This window comes from Schistocerca nitens, chromosome 1 (assembly GCF_023898315.1).
Source record: "Schistocerca nitens isolate TAMUIC-IGC-003100 chromosome 1, iqSchNite1.1, whole genome shotgun sequence".
NCBI lineage: Eukaryota > Metazoa > Arthropoda > Insecta > Orthoptera > Acrididae > Schistocerca > Schistocerca nitens.
Window position 1 is genome coordinate 976,212,170 of NC_064614.1, and position 20,372 is coordinate 976,232,541.

The following is a 20,372-nucleotide window of genomic DNA, read 5'->3' on the forward strand; positions in this document are numbered from 1 at the left end:
TCTGCTATAATGCAAAAAGACTTGGCAGGGATATACCACTCTATAGCGGGGTTCACGAGAATGTACAGCTGCAAGAACACCGGGCTCCAATTCCGTGGCATTGTAAAGAGGGAAGACAGTCATGTTTGGCATATTGTTCTGGCACATCGTACTGCAACTGCACCAGCAATTCGAGCAGCAGTTGACACCACAGTGTCACAACGAACTGTTGCAAATTTAAAGGCCATCTTTCAGGCAGACACCCTGTATCGTGAATTGCACTGACCCCAAATCATCACAATTTTCGACTTCAATGGGTGTCTAGCGAGAACTCATAGGAGGAGAGGGTGGAGGTATGTTGTTTTTTCTGATGAAAGCTGGTTCTGCCTCGGTACCAGTGATGGCTGATTAGAAGGAAGCCAGCTGAGGGCCTGCAACCACCCTGTCTCCAGGCTAGACTCACTGGACCGACACCTGGATTTAGATCTAGGGCGCAATTTCGTATAACAGTAGGAGCGCTCTCGGGGTTATCTCACGTAACCTGACTGCAGATTTGTACGTCAGTCTGGTGACTCGATCTGTTGCGCTACCATTCATGAACAGCATTCCCGGGGAGTGTTTTTCAACTGGATAATGCTCACCCAGACACCAATGTGCTACCCCAACATGCTCTACAGAGTGTCAACATGTTGGCTTGGCATGTTGAACCATAAGGTGTCTCCAATCGATCATACATGGGACTTCATAGGGCGACAACTCAAGCTACAACCACAAATAGCATTTACTGTCCCAGCCCTGATGGACCAGGAGCAACTGGCATGGAACCCCATCTCTCAAAGAGACCTCTGACACCTGTACGACACAATGCATGCATGCTCGCATGCTTTCATTCAACATTCTGTCGGTTACTGAGTTATTAACGCACCACTATTTGACATTTTCAATGGCTTATCTCACTCTTACATAACCTGTGATCTTGCAATGTTGAACAATTAAATACTGTATTTAGACAGATGTATTCCCGAAATTTCATTATTTTCCACTAATTATTTTTTGGTGTTGGGATTTGTTTTTCTGTAAATATGGAGATTTTAAAAATTTGTTGTGCTGATGGTTGCATTAGGGCAGTTTTGTGATGAACCTAGTTTCGAGAATTGTGCAGAGCCCTGAGTGTGGAATGGTGATGGGATAAAGACTTGGCCAGGAAGCAAGGAGAGTCGGACTCACCTGCTCGCGGCGGTCGTCAACACAGCTGGCAAGGGAGGTGGCAGGTCGACTGCTGACAGCTCGTTACATTGGCTAATTCTCTTTTGCTGCCGACTGAAGAACGGACACTGGCTTGTCTGGTGGATAGCGCCAGGGGTCTGGCGTTCGCGAACTGCAGAACAGAGTGGTGCCTTACCTACCAAAGCATGGTTCTGCTGTAGCTCTGGATGCCACAGGTGTTGATGTTTACACTAGTGATCTCTTGAGCTAGGATCGAAAAGATTACTTGTTATGTTGGCATTCTAGACAGTAGGAACTAAACATTTTCCCTACAGCCCTGCTTGCAGAGAAGGACTACACTAAAATATAGGGAAGTGTTGCGGTTTTGCTCCTCAAGAGAGATTTATATGACAGCCAATTCCTACCATTTTGCAGTACTTTATTACATGGCCACAGTTCATTCCCCACAATTTGGTCTCCGAAGGAGAACACCTCGATGCTCTCATCCTTAGAAAACGGTACTGATCAGTATATCCACTTCATTCTAAACCCTTTGGTAGCAAGAACCGGAGGCTGGAGTGGCCGAGAAGTTCTAGGCTCTTCAGTCTGGAACCGCGCCACCGCTGCGGTCGCAGGTTCGAATCCTGCCTTGAGCATGGATGTGTGTGATGTCCTTAGGTTAGTTAGGTTTAAGTAGTTCTAAGTTCTAGGGGACTGATGACCTCCGCTGTTAAGTCCCATAGTGCTCAGAGCCATTTGAACCATTTTTGGCAAGAACCAACCTCTTCCCGCTACTGCACGACTAAAATCTGATCAGCTCTCGATGGTGTCGTTAGCACCTCACTGTCATTGTACGGTCGAGCTGACAATCGCAGATTGCCTGACGTTCATTAATAGCGCACCAGCCTTTTGATGAAGCTAAAGACCTTTTGTTTTTGGCAACAAGCACATGTTACCTTCAAACCTATACAGAGGAGAAGAAAAGCCACATTCCTGTTATGGATCTGACACTTCGTGCCATTCCACTGACAGACTTTATGACAATATGTTCATAAAGATGCCTGGCTGCGGGTAGAGGTGGTCCGCAAGCGGGCTTCTATTGGAGATGAACTTGTCTGATGCGTCAAGCCCAGTCTACGAGCCACTACCTCTCGCACACGCAATGTGCTGATCCACAACTTTCCTCAGAACGCTTGGTGACCAAGTGAAAGCCTCGTCACTCTAGTACGATAAAGTGAACGCTCCACAGTTCTCATGTGACATATCGATTCTATCAGTCGGAGATCAATTTCACGTTCAGTCTTGTTTGCACTCTCTTTCAGCAGAGTTTTATTTTACCATGAATATTATGTTCCCTTTCTAAATGTTTTACGCTCTTAAGTTTTGGTTTGTGTAACAATGAATATGTTGTAGAGTCATGAAGTCCCACTATTATGTCAGATATACATACTAATTTTGGACAAAGAAGTATGATCCCACAAAAAATACGAATGAAAACATAGTTTAGTTTGTTTTCTTTTATGCACACACTAGAGAATATTACTTAATCTCAGGTCTGTCACATAATATATCAAAGCAATAACATGATATGCTTACTGCTGATTGTCCTTAGCTGTCATTATCACAACAGATAAATTTGCACATATCACGTTTTCACAGAGCTCTTATTAGATTTACACACTTCATTAACTTTCCTGTTTCGCGATTCATATTCCAGAGGGTTGTACACATGAGTGTATAACTGATGAGACTTTAAGAAGGTTTTGAAGTGTTTGTTTTACTTCTTTCAAGCTAAGTTCTGTTTGACTGTATTTGTGTATAACGTTTGCTTAATTTAATGCTGATTATGATTACTTATATATTTTCTTAGTGTATGTTTCGCTATCTGTACGTATATATTCTGAGAGACAATCTCAGAAATAATAAGTTTATATCATTGTAACAATTAGGATGTGTTGTGAAACATGTACTTCCTTTATAAATATAGATACAGCAATGCGGATCAACCTTGTATATAATTGTATGGATATGGTGTCTGTTCTTTCGGACATGTCCGAAAGAACAGACACCTTTGATGACCTGTAGCCGTCTAGAACGAATTTAGAATTGTATTAATACCTTCAGCTGCAAGCGGGGGTTGATATATATCAACGGGGACAGGTGAAATGTATGCCCAGACCGGGATTCCTGCTTACTGAGTTCACCGATTAACTACGAAATAAAAAACGGGTGTGTTACGATGACCGCTCCGCCCCGAGCAGATACAACGAACGAAAGCGAACAAAAATGGATAGAGCGTGTGCCATGTAAATAGGAGATCCTGGGTCCGAGTCCCGGTCGGGCCCACATTTTCACCTGTCCCCGTTGATTTATATTAACGCCCGTTAGCAGCTGAAGGTATTAATACAATTCAAATTTTGTATGTAATTGGTGTGAGTGGATCTGCAGTCAGAGATGAATTGCTACATCACTTAGAGGCTGATCACTGAATCACACTGTGAGAACGGCAGAGTGGCATAATGATACTGTAAAATAATTTCAACTCGGTCCTCAGTGAAGCAGAGAATGATTTGACCAGCTGGACATTTCATATTTGCTTCGTGAAGTTACTGATGATCAAGTAATTACCTTCACCATCTTGGTCAGTTGTAATAACGAATATACCAGGTGATTTCGCTGTGGATAAATGTGTTAATTCAATTTTTTGGAATCTTTATTTACATGTTGTGTTTCCCAAAGGTACCTCTTCGTTTTACCCTCTGTTCAGTTGATAACACTGATAGTTATCTACATAAACTTGTCGACCTCGTAGGGTACAGTTCCTTTTCTAATCAGTTATGTGACTGGAGGAGAGGCGAGTTACTTGAGATGGAATAACGATATTACTGTGATTGTAAGATCTGAATCCGTTTTTCCCTTTTTTACATTCTTTTTTGTTACATGGTGCTGGTTATGTCAACAGCTTCTACAGGTGAGCCTTAGGAGTGAGGAGCTCTGAGGATACGGAAAGTGATTTGTGTGGAGGCTCAGCGAAATGGCCCCTGGAGAGCTGCCTTTTGCGGAGCTGCGGGGAGGAGACGGTCAGGTATGGCACAAGTCGCCTCAGCCAGCAACATGCTAGCGCCACACTACTGTGTAGTTTATTGCAGTTATCCACTGAGAACAGCCGAGTTTAAAGAGGTCGTTGCAGATGTTGGAATTTGGCCAGGAGTAGTTGGGAGTTCAGACCATATTAAGAAAATTAGTTTCAGCAGTCAAACATGTCACCGATTTCCAAAAAACATGGCAAAACAGCTCTGACGTCCTATGGGTTTCGTATATGTCAAAGTATTGGTGGCTGGCTTTGAGAACAATTCATCTTTCCCACGGGAGCAGTAGCGCCAAGCTAGCTGCTGGTTGAGAGGGCACCTATTGGTTAAATATAAGTGACGTCAGGAGGATATAAAATGCTGCTGGAGAAAATACAAATCATTTACTTTAGGTGTTTCCCCTCTACTTTTTTTATACTAACAGTTACGCCATTGGCGAACTGATGTAACTTTAGAGAGAACTGGCGGTGGGATTATTCTTATTGGAAAGAACGAAGCTGTCAGTTCTTTGCTGACCTTCAAAAGTGTCTTTGTCTCTGGGCATTACACAGAAAACACATTGGGACCTGCAGGCTCCACTTTCAACAGGAGGAGTTGACTAGGGTCAAATGTTCCAGTCCTCAGTTGAGTGATCCTAATGTCGAGCTTCACGGCAGCGAAACACGGTGTCGTCACTCAGCTCGTATGGCACCAAAGATCGCAGTGGACACAGCTACCAGCTCTGGCATTTTGTGACAGTGGAGAGTTTCAAGTTCCGATTCACGATGAGTTTCACTGCTCCATGTTCGTCAGTACATACTGAGACCTGTGGGTTCCTTAGGATTTCTATTCAGACGAAAGGGATACTGCAACTTCCCGGCAGATTAAAACTGTATGCTGATCCAAAACACGAATGCCTTTCATGACCAAGCTCTCTACCAAATTAGCTACCCAAGCACCACCTACGACCGGGCCTCACAACTTTATTCCCACCAGTAGCTCGTCTCCTATCTTCCAAACTTCCTATATGTTCTTCTGCGAAACTTAAACGACTAGCATTTCTCCGTCTGTCACAGAGTTTTAATCTGTCAGGAAGTTTCGTATCAGCGCAGAACCTAAGGTTCAGTCATGTCCCTGTAATATCCTTTCTTCCAGGAGCAGCAGAAAGGCCACAAAGACCTCATATACTGACGGACACCGACCAGCGGGAAATGCAGAAAATGATTGTAAAAAATAGGCAGAGATTGGTGCAAGGAATCACTCGTGAGTTGTAAAGCGCTACCATCAGCCACATGTGCGTAGAGAGAAAAGAAGAAAAGGGTGAAACTGTTGAATACCTACTGATAACTAATATGTTTACAGTCAATGCTAAGTGTCGCTTGATGTTGTGTAGAGATGCAAACTGATGGAAGGGTTAGGGTTCGGCAAATACGTGTATACCGTTACCTTCCGTCATGTAAGTACCAACAATGAATTACGGGAAGGATGGTGCTAATTTACTGCTGTGTTTTTCGTGGTTAAATGTGATCGTCCTATTGTGCGTAAGAAAACCATAGTTTTGGAAGGATTGTATAGCATTGTGTGCAGCGAACTATAGAGGAACAGTTTGGAGGTGATGAGTATATCAGCATGACGATGCACCCTGTCGATCGCAGGACCTATGAATCTTTGGTTCATGGACGATAACAAACCTTCAAGGGACTGAACCATTCAACATCCAGAACTGAACCCAGTGGTACATCTGTAGGATGAGTTAGAACTGACTATTGTGATTAAGAAGGCGTTACATGCGAAATGATTTTATAGTGTCGTCGGTAGGGAAGCAGTTCGGAGAGGATGAGAGTATCAGCATGTCAATGACTCCTGTCATAAAGCAGTATCTATGAGGCATTGGTTCGCGGCCAATTATAAGCTTTTCAGGGATTGACCCATCCACCGTCTCAACGTGAACCCAGTGTGGGACGAGTTAGAACTGTGGCTTCGTTCCATGAGCAAATGCCCAACTCCACTATCTTCTCTGGTATCAGCTCTTGAGCAATAATGCGCTGCGATTCCTCCACAGACATTTGAGCACTTCATTGTAAGTGCTATTAGAAGAGCTCAAGGTGTCATAAAGGCGAATGATGAACATCCTCATATTAATAGGCATTAATACGCACGCCAATACTTTTCATCAGATAATATATTTACACTAGAAACGATCCAGTCGTCATACTTATTTACACACCGTAAGTTTTATAGATAATTGTATTGGTGAGTACCAAAGTATGTCTCCCTGAATATTACTGAAGTAACACTGACACCTAGTGTCTCCTTTTTGAACTGATGTATGGCGTTCAATCTGTTTATTCGATTATCTACACAACATTCGACGGTTAATGAGCGAGCTGGATTGAAACTGCTGCATCACACTATGAAATAAATTGCTAGTAGGGCCACTAGTATAACTCTACATTATGAAGTTTGTTTCCAGTACTGAGCAGAACACGTCCACGATCATTCTCTTATTTGCTGTTCCATTTAACAATGACTTACCTCTGTATTTATGCTTGAAACGTTAGCAAGAACGTAGATTGTGCTGATCTTTTTCAGCCAAACAGTTTCAGTACTTCGACATTGATTTAGCCCCACACTACTTTTATTTAATGTCTGAACGAACACCGAGCTACATTTGGTTTCCATTTATTGACGTGATATAAATTACTGAAAGTTTTAATTATTCTGAAGATTATACTTTATTTCTGATATTTGTGCATCCTTCATGTACAAACTGTTTTCACTTTGGTTTTCAGTTTTTATTGCTTTTTTCTGTCACCAGATTTGTAGATCTGATTTCCGCTGAATTTACGATTATGCCCTCTTGGTTCAGGCAGCAACTTTCTGAAGCTACTCCTGTATATTAGTATTTTCAAAACTGTATAGTGATACACTAAACAACAAATGTGAACAAAACAAATGATTCACTTGTAAAAAAACTGAATGTGATAAAATGTATATACAATATGATCCACTGAGCTCTCTCCCTCTCTCTTTTTCTCTCTCTTTCTCTCCCTCTCTCTTTTTCTTTTCTCTCTCTCTCTCTCTCTTTCTGTCTCCCTCTCTTTCTGTAAGATACCGTATGGAGAACAATTTACATAAAATTACCTTAAAATGCTGCAGTTGTTAAGGCGTTATGACATCTCATTTACTCATTGAATACTGAGAAGGTTCTAGACATGTTTCTTCTTGATCATGTTTACAGAATAAGTAGGAGGGAAATGGTGACTTAGGATCGTAGCAGGCTATGGAGACTCCGGATAAAATTTGACTACGAATTGCCCAAGCCATCCCCTTCACTTCACTACCATTTAAGTCAATAAAGAAACTAGTTCAGGAAAGGGGGTGGCAATAGTTACAGACATAACACTAACACTTTACTGCTCATGGATAAACCAGAATATATGGAGGAAACAATTGACCTTTAACAAAAACCTTTAAAACCAACATTTAGGTGTCATACCAAAATACAGAAAACCATTTTTCCCTTGAGACCAGTTGTGTGTATGGAAACTGCTCCCATATACCATAGTGCAAAACTCGAACACTAATACCTACTCACGTGAACACTACAAATCACAGTAAAACTGAAATCTACTAAACTCTTTATAATTAATACAAAAATAAAACTACATACAACTGTGAAACTCATTTCCTTTATGTCCAAAACATGTACACTTTAATCTCGGAACTGTGGTATAATAAACATCATAACGTAACAACTGATAGGAAATGCAGATACTGCAATTACCACCACAGAATATCTGATACAGATCATAAAAGTATTTTAATATAACGATTCATTTCATTTACAAAACAAGACCCCAACAATTTGAGGCTTAGTCACAAACACACAAGCAAGTACCTAAACGAATCCCCCTGAAATCAGAATTTTGGTAGAAATAATAGAAAAAAATGCAAAGTCTAACACTGGCGTATCAGTAGATGACAATATATGCCCCACAGGCTAACCACAACATATTAACCGTTTGTACATGGAGATACACAGCTGAATCACAATTAATGGTGTAAATGTGTAGGACTGAAAGTATACGACATTAGAAATAAAAAGTCTCTATAAACATAGTATCTAAAATGCACACATTAACCTTCATCTTCTGTATTATGAAACAAATCTTTTCTACTGCAGACTCCCTGCTTTCCGTATTTTGAGAGGTGGCAGTGTGAACCAATGCAAAAAACGGGTCCAGTAAACATGAACTCTAAAGAACATATCATAAGATTTATCAGCACTTCTTCAACTTTGCTTGTGTTAAACCCATCTCTCTTCTTTTTCCTATTTCCTATGAAATGCGTTTTAGAGCCCATGTTTACAGCACATTTTATCTCGTGTTGATCCATACTACTTCCTTCCAAAATATTAAAAGCAAAGAGCTTGCATTAAAAGATATTTATTTCACAGTATTGAAGATGAAGTGGTGTTCATAGCTGTTAAGTTATGGATTTTGGAGCCTCGTTTATTGAAACCTTTTTGCTTCTAGTATCATATATTTTCAATGGTATGTTTTTACACCATTAATTATGATATTCCATCTTTGATTTAACACCACAACATTCAGTTCATTTTGGATAAGGAAACGGAAGAAAGAATACACTACCTTGCTCTAAAAATCACAAAATGCATTAACAGATACAGCTTCAACATTTTCAGAATGTTAACAGCTATGGACATTCTAACACCCAAAAATCCAAACCACCCCGTTTTCTAAACTTCAGACATCGTTTACATGATATACAGACAATTCAGAACATCTCTAAAAGAAAATAATAACCAAGAAGATCTAGATATAGCCATCAACCAAAGACAAGAGAACTGATACAATAGCAAGATTGAGCCAGCTGCACAACACCATTAAATTAAGATACAAAGGGCAACAGCAAAATTAGAACACTTCACGTATATTAATATATAAGTGTAACATGTAAAGCACTTTCAGACCAGAGGCACACTATACCAGCAACAAACAGCTGACACACTAAATTAGTAACATCTTCAAGAAACATCAAATGCAAATGTACAATACGAAATAAATTAAAAATTGTGGCAGACGTGAAAGATAAAATAGTTCAACAATAAGTGAATTGAAGCATAGTAGATGCAACTCTAAATTAAAGGGGAAAAAGCGGCAAGAAATTAATACCAGGTACAAAGAACACCACCACCTCACCCCACTGTCAACCTACATTGTGCTGCACATAAATTAGACCTCGCCCATGGCGACAATGAGAGCGTAAGTGGTTGGGCATTTGGGTGGGGACAGTCTATCTCTCTCTCTCTCTCTCTCTCTCTCTCTCTCTCACTGAGTGTGTGCATGTGTGTGTGTTTGTGTGTGAGTGTTTGTGTGTGTGTGTGTTTGTGAGTATGTGTTTGTGTGTGCACTTTTTTTAGATTTTACGTGCTTTTCTTCTTCACCTATTTGTATTTTTTAACTTTTATTATTTTTATTTGTGGTAAGTGATGAGTTAGCGTGAATATTAATGCTCTGTTATTATTATTTTCATTCACTGAGTATATTTTCATTTTTCTTTGTGGTCTTGCATATGAAATTCTCTCCCTGGAGACTGAGCTTTCCACTTCTTTCTTTATGGCATAAAATTTTCCATGAATTTTTTTTGTGTGATGGTGAGTTTCATTTAATAGGTGTTACGCATGCAGTGGCTGGGTCGTATGAGGTAGTACTTGAGGGAGGTAGGACTGCAAGGTAAAATTTTATCCAAAGTCACCATGGTCTGTTTGTCAGTGTCCTAAGTCGCCATTTTCCTCCTACTGGAATGCCACAGAGTAGTGGCGGCAGCTTTTCCCTCAGCCTCCAACGTTGTATCCTGCATTATAATCGGACAGCAGTCTTGGCTGTTTTCAGGTTTGGTACGGGGATTGTATATCTCGTGTTTACACGTTCATGTCTAGCTTCGTACAGTACCGAGTTTAATGTCAAACTTTCTTTCGTTTGTAATTTGTTTACTGGATGTACTTATCATACCACATCAGTGTCACTTTCCCCAAATGCTTTTACTGGTTTAGTTAGTTTTTAAATATGCATTTAGTATAAGATTAGTTCTTCAAAAATATGACTGTGAATCATCCAAACGAGTGTACTTGGAAGAAGCTACATTAACGTCAGCTTGAAAACTAATAAGTGATTTCTAAACTCGGCAACGTGTACCTCCATTGCAGTTGGATAAACCTCCGTGTAAGTCGGCATTCAACTCACGCGAATAACAAGAAATATATAGCCTATCAATTTTATGTGTAATTTTACTCATAATTTTTGTCATGGCAATGAAATAGTTACAATACTAAATTTCTGCCAATAAGGCCCGTTATTACAGAACAAAGACAAGGCATGGTACATTAAAGAAAAAAACACATTTTACTGCCGTACTTCCTTCATTCACTCATACACGAATACACTGCTAACATCACATTACACGTCTTTCCATTTCCAACATCAGTTGTAAGAATAATATTTAACTATGACTAAAAGCAGTAGTGTTACTCTAGTAACCGGTTTAAATGTGTCATCCTGTATAAACACATTATCTGAGTACTTTACACTGAGACTGCAGAACGCAAATTCACATACTGTCAAATGAACGCCAACTGGTTCGGACTTCCTTTTTGCTATGCAACGGATTTCGATAACATTTTCAAACATGTGAGTTGTAGATATTAGACATTGGTTGCCACACAATTCCATTTCCTAGCTTTGTAAGTGAAATAACGAGATCATTTCACTGCGTAGGTGTTCTTGATTATTAGAAAACGTTGGTGATGATTACCATTATTGGTTTCCTTTAAAGGCTGAGGCCTTGTAAGAATCGTCAGTTATTTACGGCTGCTTTTTAATATTTTTCCTCACTGTGCACCAACTATGTCGTTACCGACACAAACCCACAAATTGATGTTTCTGATGCTTGGGATGTACTAGTTTAGAAGTAAGTTTTCGGTTGCACGTGGGTATTCTCGCTAGCTTTTTCTGACTCTGATTCCATGAGATGCAGACGTGAATCGTTCTACAACCAGAATATACGCACAAGCTACATTTATTTTCATCCCAGACTTCCTGGATTACTCTGTTTCACGATCAAAAAGAACTTTTTAATGAGTGTTATTTCTGTAATTACAATATTCGGATTTTTATGGGAACGGTCTGTGGATATGAAAAAAAATTAATGAGTAGAGGGATGTCGTTATTGGTTTCGGAGTCGGTATGCAGACGATCAAAGTGACCAACAAATACATAAGAACATTCTGTCGCTTAAGCCAATTGGAGATTTATTGATAAAAACTTGATTACATTGGAAAAAAAGTTGTTAAAATCCCCTCTGCATGTAAATTATGAGCACATATTGCTCTTCTCGGTCGAATCTACGAACATTTCGGAAATTTTGAGCTGCACTTTGTTCACCGAATACGGCTCCCCGTCATTCCAGAACGGCTAAATTCACGTACTGTTACTACTATTACTACTACTACTACTACTACTAATACTACTACTACCACTAATAGTAGTAGTAATAGTAGTAGTAGGTATTGTTGTAGCATTAGTAATAGTCGAAGTAATAACGGTAGTAGTATTAGTAGCAGCAATTATTTGTTGTCGGATCATTTCATATAAAATTAAAGAAGTTGACCTATAAGAAAATAGGTGAACCTGATAGAAGCCCAATTACAGTAGAGTTAAATTGCAGTGTCATACAAAAGGCGATTAGTCCCACGCAGATGAAGGTCTACACAATCTCAAACGCACCACTGCTGCTTGCTGCAGTTTTCCATTGTGAACTTAAAGGTAACACAAGGAAAGGAGAAATGCAGCAGAAGTGCTATTGCGATTTGCACAGTATACATACATGATGAGCATGTAGTTAATACAGAAGTGTACCTTTCTGATGACTCGCATCCTGAACGTAAACGTTAAGAGCGAGTAGCGTTGAGATGAGGTATGAGGCATGATCTGGTGCCGTGATGGGTCTCGCACTAACCATGAAGTGTAGCGTTCACGGTGTATATCTCAGTATTCCACGCATTTGTAATTTGCCACACAACATCTGCACCTAATACATTTATTCTTAAATGAATTTCTTTTAATATAAAATTTTCTCCATAGAAAGAAAACTTGGACGTTGTAAATGATCTTCAACTACTTTCTGTGCAGTGTCAGTTAACTGTAAAAACTTACTACCCGACGACATGTTGGCAGTGAGGAACAATGTCAAATAGTGTGCCAGGAATATTACTTAAAACAAAGCCAACAAAAACAACATAGATTGTTAGCTATACGCTTTGTTACAGAACCACACGCATTGAGAAATGCCAAACTTAAGGTTTAACGGAAACAATACAACCGTTATTAAAAAACATAAAAAAACCTTAAAGGGAAGACAATGGCATCATTTTAGTCCAAGAAAAAGACATTGAATGAACCCTTTGCTCATCTATGAACCAACATGAGCAAATTCTGGTAAGGAATGAGAGTCCTTTTTAGGGAAGTTATTCACAGAGTATTGACACATATTGTAAATCAAATATTAATCTATAAATAAGTAAGCACGTCTGAAATTTTGATCGGAATGAATTTAGGAGTAAGTACATGCTTGTGATGTAGTTAAACACTTTATTGTGAAGATATACATGAAAGTGGCACTTATTTAACAAACATACTAGAAAGGAAAGAAATAATGCTTACAAAGTTGCTGAGAGTTTCTAACAAATGATAATAGGACTGTCACAAAATAGGTTGAAATCAACATAATTATGGGAAGTATCTTCGAGAAGATGTGAATACAAAATCACAAAAACTTAATGAGTGAAATGATTGAAAACTATAAAAATATGAAACAATTAAAAATACTGGAAAGATCAGATTTCAGCAGTTAAGAAGAAAAATGGTCTAGTATCTAATAGCACAAAACGGTGTACATACATTAGAAGATTTCCTTAAATGTTTCAGTAGTTCAGCAATTGAATCAGAAAGAAGGTAGTGACATTCCAGAACAACGCCCAGCTGATATGTAGACATATGTCCGAGATATTCAGAAAGGGTTATTCATAAGAGGAGGTTAAGTAGCAAAGGGAAGTAATCCGAAAAACGTGTGCAACTCTGAGTAATGCCTATTGGTAGAAGCAGAACTTCTGGAAGATCAGTTTGGATTCCGTACAAATGTTGGAACACATGAGGCAATACTGAACCTGCGTCTTATCTTAGAAGATAGATTAAGGAAAGTCAAATCTGCGTTTCTAGCACTTGGAGACTTAGAGAAAGCTTTTGACAATGTTGACTGGAATACTCTCTTTCAAATTCTGAAGGTGGCAGGGGTAAAATACAGGGAGCGAAATGCTATTTACAATTTGTACAGAAACCAGGTGGCAGTTATAAGAGTCGAGGGGTATGAAAGGGAAACAGTGGTTGGGAAGGGAGTGAGAGAGGGTTGTAGGCTATCTCCAATGTTATTGAATCTGTATGTTAAGTAAGCAGTAAAGAAAACAAAAGAAAGATTTGGAGTAGGTATTAAAATACAGGGAGAAGAAATAAAAACTTTGAGGTTCACCAATGACATTGTAATTCCATCAGAGACAGCAAAGGACTTGGAAGAACGGAATGGACAGTATCTTGAAAGGAGGATATAAGGTGCACATCAACAAAAGGAAAACGAGGATAATGGGATGTAGTCTAGTTAAATCCTGTGATTCTGAGGGAATTAGATTAGTAAAAGAGGCACTTGGAGTTGTAGATGAGTTTCGCTTTTTGGGGAGAAAAATTACTGATGATGGTCGTAGTAGAGAGGATATAAAATGTAGACTGGCAATGGGAAGAAAAGCGTTTCTGAAGAGGAGAAATTTGTTAAAATCGAATATAGATTTAAGTGTCAGGAAAACGTTTCTAAAAGTATTTGTATGGAGTGTAGCCATGTATGGATGTGAAATATGGACGATGAATAGTTTAGACAAGAAGAGAATAGAAGCTTTCGAAATGTGGTGCTACAGTAGAATACTGAAGATTAGATGGGTAGGTCACGTAACTAATAAGGAGATACTGAACAGAATTGGAGAGAAGAGGAATCTGTGGCAGAACTTGACTAGAAGAAGGGATCCTTTGGTAGGACATGTTCTGAGGCATCAAGGGATCACCAAGTTAGTATTATCCTCCGTGCTGGAGGGTAAAAGTCATAGAGAGAGATCAAGACATGAATGCACTAATCAAATTCAAAACAATGTAGGGTGCTGTAGTTACTTGGAGATAAAGAAACTTGCACACAATTGAGTAGGATGGAGAGCTGCATGAAACCAGTCTCTGGACTGAAGACCATGACAACAAGAAAATACAAAAAGAGACCATGGTTCACAAGATGCACAAGACAGCATGAGAACTGTAACTGAACATCTTCTAGCATCTCCCATACATTTACAAGTTGCGATATTTTCATTCACAACGTTCCTCTCACCCAATACTCATTTAATGGGGTCGAATATGTGTTGCAATATGGCTTCGCTTCAAGGATGGAGAGGAAATACTGAGCTTAACAAGATGCTCCAGACACCGGAAAAGTCTTACATGAGTGTTGTTCCAGCTGATGCTGTTGGTGGGTGGGGATGCACTACACATGGCCTGCACCCAAACAGGAAAGGGAAAGATAAGTTAGCTTCTCCATTAGCAGATACTGTAAGGGGCCTCAGTCACACAATGGATTATCTCTGTGGTTAATATGTCCAGGCAGACACGTTTTTTAGGTTAAATCCAAAGTCCAGACAGACAATAATCAACAAAAATAGAATAAAAGAAGAATCATCTACAGTAAATAGGGCTAAAGCATAGTGTCAATCTGCTTCATCAGAATATCAGGGGAACAAAAAATAAAATAGATGTTGTCAAAAGTAAGAATGAATTTGATACACTTTGCCTGTCCGAACACCATGTAACTGTGGGGATGAAAAGTGCCAGTATAAATCGGTATAATTTAGCGTCTTACACTTGCAGCTCTAGCATGGATAAAGGAGGAGTTTCCAATTACGCAAAACAAGTGTATAAGTACAATAGAGTACAAGTAAGCAAATTTTGTGTCGATCATCACTTTGAAGTTTTTGTATCTGAAATACAGCTAGAAAATTTAGATTGATATTAGCAACAGTGTACTGGTTCCCATTAGCAGATTGGGAGCTATTCATACAAACGTTTGATTCCCTATTATGCTATCAGTCAGACAAACAGAAGAAGTTATTAATCTGTGGTGATTTCAGTGTAAACTTTCTATGCAATTCTGATAAGAAAGTGAACTAGAAGTGTTATTAATGACATAGAATCAGTGATCAATTTCCCTACCTGTATAGCTCAAGACAGTAGAACTTTAATAGAAAATGTATTTTTGCAGCAAGAGGATGTAAAACTAGCACATGCTTTCCCTGTGATAAATGGATTATCATACCATGATGCACAACTAATTAGCTTATAGAACTTAGCAGGGTTATCATTCCAGAAACTATTAAGTAAAAGTGTAAGGCTGTTCAACCTGGTATCTACAGAGCACTTCAGAGAAAGTTTAAGAAATGTTAATTGGGGAGACATATATAATGAGCCAAATGACACTGAAAATGCAATATATTTCTTGATAAACCTATATCCCTTTTTTAACACTGTTGCCTCAGAAAAGTTACTAAATGTAACACCAAACAGTTTCCAAAAAAATCTTGGATCACTAATGTTATTAAAGTGTCTTCAGAAAGGGAAATAAAATTAAATGAGGCAGGAAGTATTGGTAAAGACCCGAAGTAATATTACATTTAAAAAATTAATGTAACATACTGAGAAAAGTTATCAGAAAATCAAAAAAATATTTATATAAGAGATGAAACTAACAGCTCATGCAATTCAACCAAATCAGTAAGGAATGATGTTAGAAGAGAAGAGGGGAAAGTAACCACTGGGGTAGATACTTTTACTATTAAAGAGAATGAGACGATCTTAACCAACAGCACACAAGTAGCTAACGTATTCAACAGCCATTTCTTAAGTGTAGGTGAAAAAATTGGTGAGAATAGTTCAAAAGAAGAAGCCATGCAATACATGGAAGAGTCAGTTTTCAGAAATCCTAGTCAGATTAATTCTCACCTAACAACCGGTCGTGAAATAAGGAAAATCATTAAATCTTTGAAAAATAAATGTTGTGTTGGAGTAGATGACATATCTAACGAGATATTAAAACAATGTGCAGCAGTTACAGCTGATGGCCTGATTCACTTATGTAATGCATCACTGACTGAAGATATTTCCCCCGACAGGTTAGGATATGCCATTGTCAAGCCTCTCTGCAGAAAAGTGACACCACAGATGCCAATAACTACCATTCAGTATCCTTGCTGAAAGCATTTTCAAAAATTGTCTAGAAATTAATGTACTTAAGAGTGGCTAGCCATCTCAGCAGTAATGCGATACTTAGTAAATCACAGTTTGGATTTCAAAAATACTGTCTCACTGGGACAGCAATATACAATTTCACTGCCCACATATAGAATCTTTAAATAATAAAATGTCACCAACAGGAATTTTCTGTCACTTATTCAAAGCATTTGATTGTGTGAAACATGACGTTATGTTACAGAAGTTATAATTCTATGGTATAAATGGAACAGCATATGAGTGGTTGAAGTCATATCTACAGAATAGTGATTTAAGGAAGTTTCCCACTTCATCTAACTGGGGTGAAATTACATTCGGTGTTCCACAGGGCTCGATCATGGGGCCCCTTCATGAGATATGTGAATGACCTCCCTTCTTATTTGAAACACGAAGCTAAGCTGACACTTTTTGCTGGTGGTACAAGCATCGTTTTAAAGCCAGTAAAATAAACTCTAGTAGAAAACGATACAGATAATGCCCTTGGAAAAGTTATTGTGTGGTTTTCTGCAAATGGGCTTGTTCTGAATTTTGAAGAAACACAGCACATCCAATTTTCTACTGCAAGGAGTACAGTTCCTTCGATAAATATAACACATCAACAGAAGTCAGTAGGCAGGGTAGAGCATACTAAGTTTTTGGGTGTACATATAGACAAGAACTCAATTGGAAAATTCGTATTTTGTATCTGCTAAAGCTACTAGGATCAGCAACTTTTGCAACCAGAATAAATGCTAATTTTGAGGATATTGAAATTAGCAACGTAATATACTTTGCATACTTTCACTCTCTGATGTTGCACCGAATAATATTTTGGGAGACTCAACATTTAGGCAAAAAGTACTGACTGCTCAAAATGTTCAAATGCTCAAATGCGTGTGAATTCTTATGGGACCAAACGGCTGAGGTCATTGGTCCCTAGACCTATACACTACTTAAATTAACTTACGCTAAGGTCAATACACACATCGATGCCTGAGGGAGGACTGAAGCCTCCGGAGGGTTCAAAAGAAAGTGGTTAGATTAATATGTGGGGCTGATAGTCGCACATCTTGTAGGCTTTTCTTTAAGAGGTTAGAAATTCTTACAACAGACTCCCAATAGATTTACTTAATAATGAAATTTGTTCTCATCAACATGGACCAGTTTAAAAACAACCGTGGCACTCATGATTATAATACTAGAAGAAAGAAAGAACTACACTATCCTCTACTTAACCACTCTTTTGCACAGAAAGGGGTAAAATATGCTGGTGTAAAACATTTCGATAAATTACCAGTTGTGGTAAAATGGCTGACAGAGAGCATAATAGTTTTAAAAATAAATTGAAATCATATCTCCTTGACCACTCCTTCTATACCATAATTGAATTCTTGATTAGGAATAAATAAATCTGTAGGTTTTTATGTAAGTATTTTGTGCCGTTTAAGGGCCTGGGGTAAGCAACAAAAAAAGAAATAAAACTTCTTTGATGTGTGCTTTTCTTTTGCACTTGACACGTTCGCATCACAACAGTTACTGTAAGATTGATCAATGGAATACGTAACTATCTAACTTGCTAACTAACTAAACCACTGCATATGTTCTAGTTGCGCACATATAAACAACCTACGATTTTACTGTCAAAGGTCGGCTGGTGACTACATCGAGGTGAGCAACAAGCGATATGGCCCACTGATTAAGACGAAGGGTTGCATTTTTAACATTCGCTTCCCTCTCACAGCATTACTAATAAAGTTGTACAAAAAATTAGGGTTAGTAGTCACAGTATTTCTGAGAAAATCAGCTATACATCTGTTACATTCTGATGTTATCAACAATATTAATAAAAGAACAAGAAACAGAACACTCTTTAACTGAGGTACCATTTTCGATAGTGTTACTGACTGCAGAGTTTAGAAACAAACAGTCAGGACACTGACAACATTAAGGGAAGTATGTTCTGCTTCCGGTTTACTCTTCTCATACTAATCAGTGAAAAATGTACGAAATTTATTTTACTACAAGAAATATCTTTAAAAATTTATATCAATAATCACAAATATCATCGTCGTCAAATATTGCAAATATTCTGAAAGTAGTGGCGAAGGGAGGTAGAGAAGGTCATTCCAATAATATGTGCCAATTTTGGTGAATTTCACTTCCCTAATTTAGGAAAATGTATCTGAATGATAAAAATTAATGTTTCTTGCAAATTGTGAAAGAAGATTTGCGAACTTATTAGCTTATCACCAGGGCCTAAGTAGTTTTAGAACAATCAATTGCTTATTCCTACTGCCACCTGTTTCTTCACCCTCTATACTATTTCTCTTCAGTCTTATTTATTTTAACCTCTTTGATAACAGCATCTGCAGTTCTCTCAACTTTAGTTACTCGCAGCTATTCAATAACAGTCAGAGCTTAAACAATATTCCATTCAGTATGGATACCTAATTTTTTGAGAACGTTAATCCTACGAAGTGCGCCATCTTTGATAGTTATTACTACGTCCGTTACACCTAAAAAATACAGTTTTACCAAATTTCTTCACACATTAATCCTAGGAACTGCACTACGTCTGAAAGTTATCACTACGTCCATTACACCTATCTTCAACACTGTCAGCCCGACAAATACAGTTTTCAGTATTCGCTCCCTTTGAAGCTGCTGAAGATACCTTTGGGGTTCTGTGAGAGACCATGGAGATTTCTTCTAAGAGGAGTAATGTTTTCCAGATCCCTTTATTTTTGCTTCATTGCCTCCATAAAAGCAAGGATTGCTTGTCACTCTGTTGTAACCCGTACACTCAGTTTCTCTGTGTGATTGTTGAATCAGATGATGTACATTATGTGATGTTGGTTTTAACTACTTATCTCGAAACCTTCATTTGGTGTTAAATTCTTTTATTCTCGACGTTTATAAAAAAGGAAAAAACGTACACTGAAATAGAACAACATGGTAGTAACAACGAAGTACGCAAATTCCGAAAGCAAGAAGTAAAGAAGGTCCACTAAAGAGACTGCTTACACCACGCTTGTCCGCCGTGTTCTGGAGTATTGCTGTGCGGTGTGGGATCCGCATCAGGTGGGACTGACGGATGACATCGAAAAGGTACAAAGAAGGGCAGCTCGTTTTGTATTATCGCGAAGTAGGGGGAGATAGTATCACAGACATGATACGTGTGTTGGAGTGGCAATCATTAAAACAAAGGCGTTTTTCGTTGCGACGGGATCTTCTCATGAAATTTCAACCACCAGTTTTCTCCTCCGATTGTGAACATATTCCGTTGTCACCCACCTACATAGAGAGAAATGATAATCATGATAAAATAAGAGAAATCACGGCTTGAACAGAAAAAGAAAAATTTAAGTGCTCGTTTTTGCCACGTGCCGTTAGAGAGTGGAATGGTAGAGAGACAGCTTGAAGGTGTTCATTGAACCCTCTGCAGAGTAATCACGTACATGTAGATATATATGTAGATATCATACGATCTTTGGTTGAAAGTAAGCCACATCCTTCTAGATACACTTGCACTTAGATGTCGATAGTTACAATACACTTGTGTCTACAATACTTATCTAAAATCTGAAAAAAGTAAAGAAAAGAAGAACACATGACGTGTTCTGAAACACTTTAAAATAACAGAGTGGCATGGCACCTGTGCAACATCCCGTTGAAACCAAAATCAAGGAAT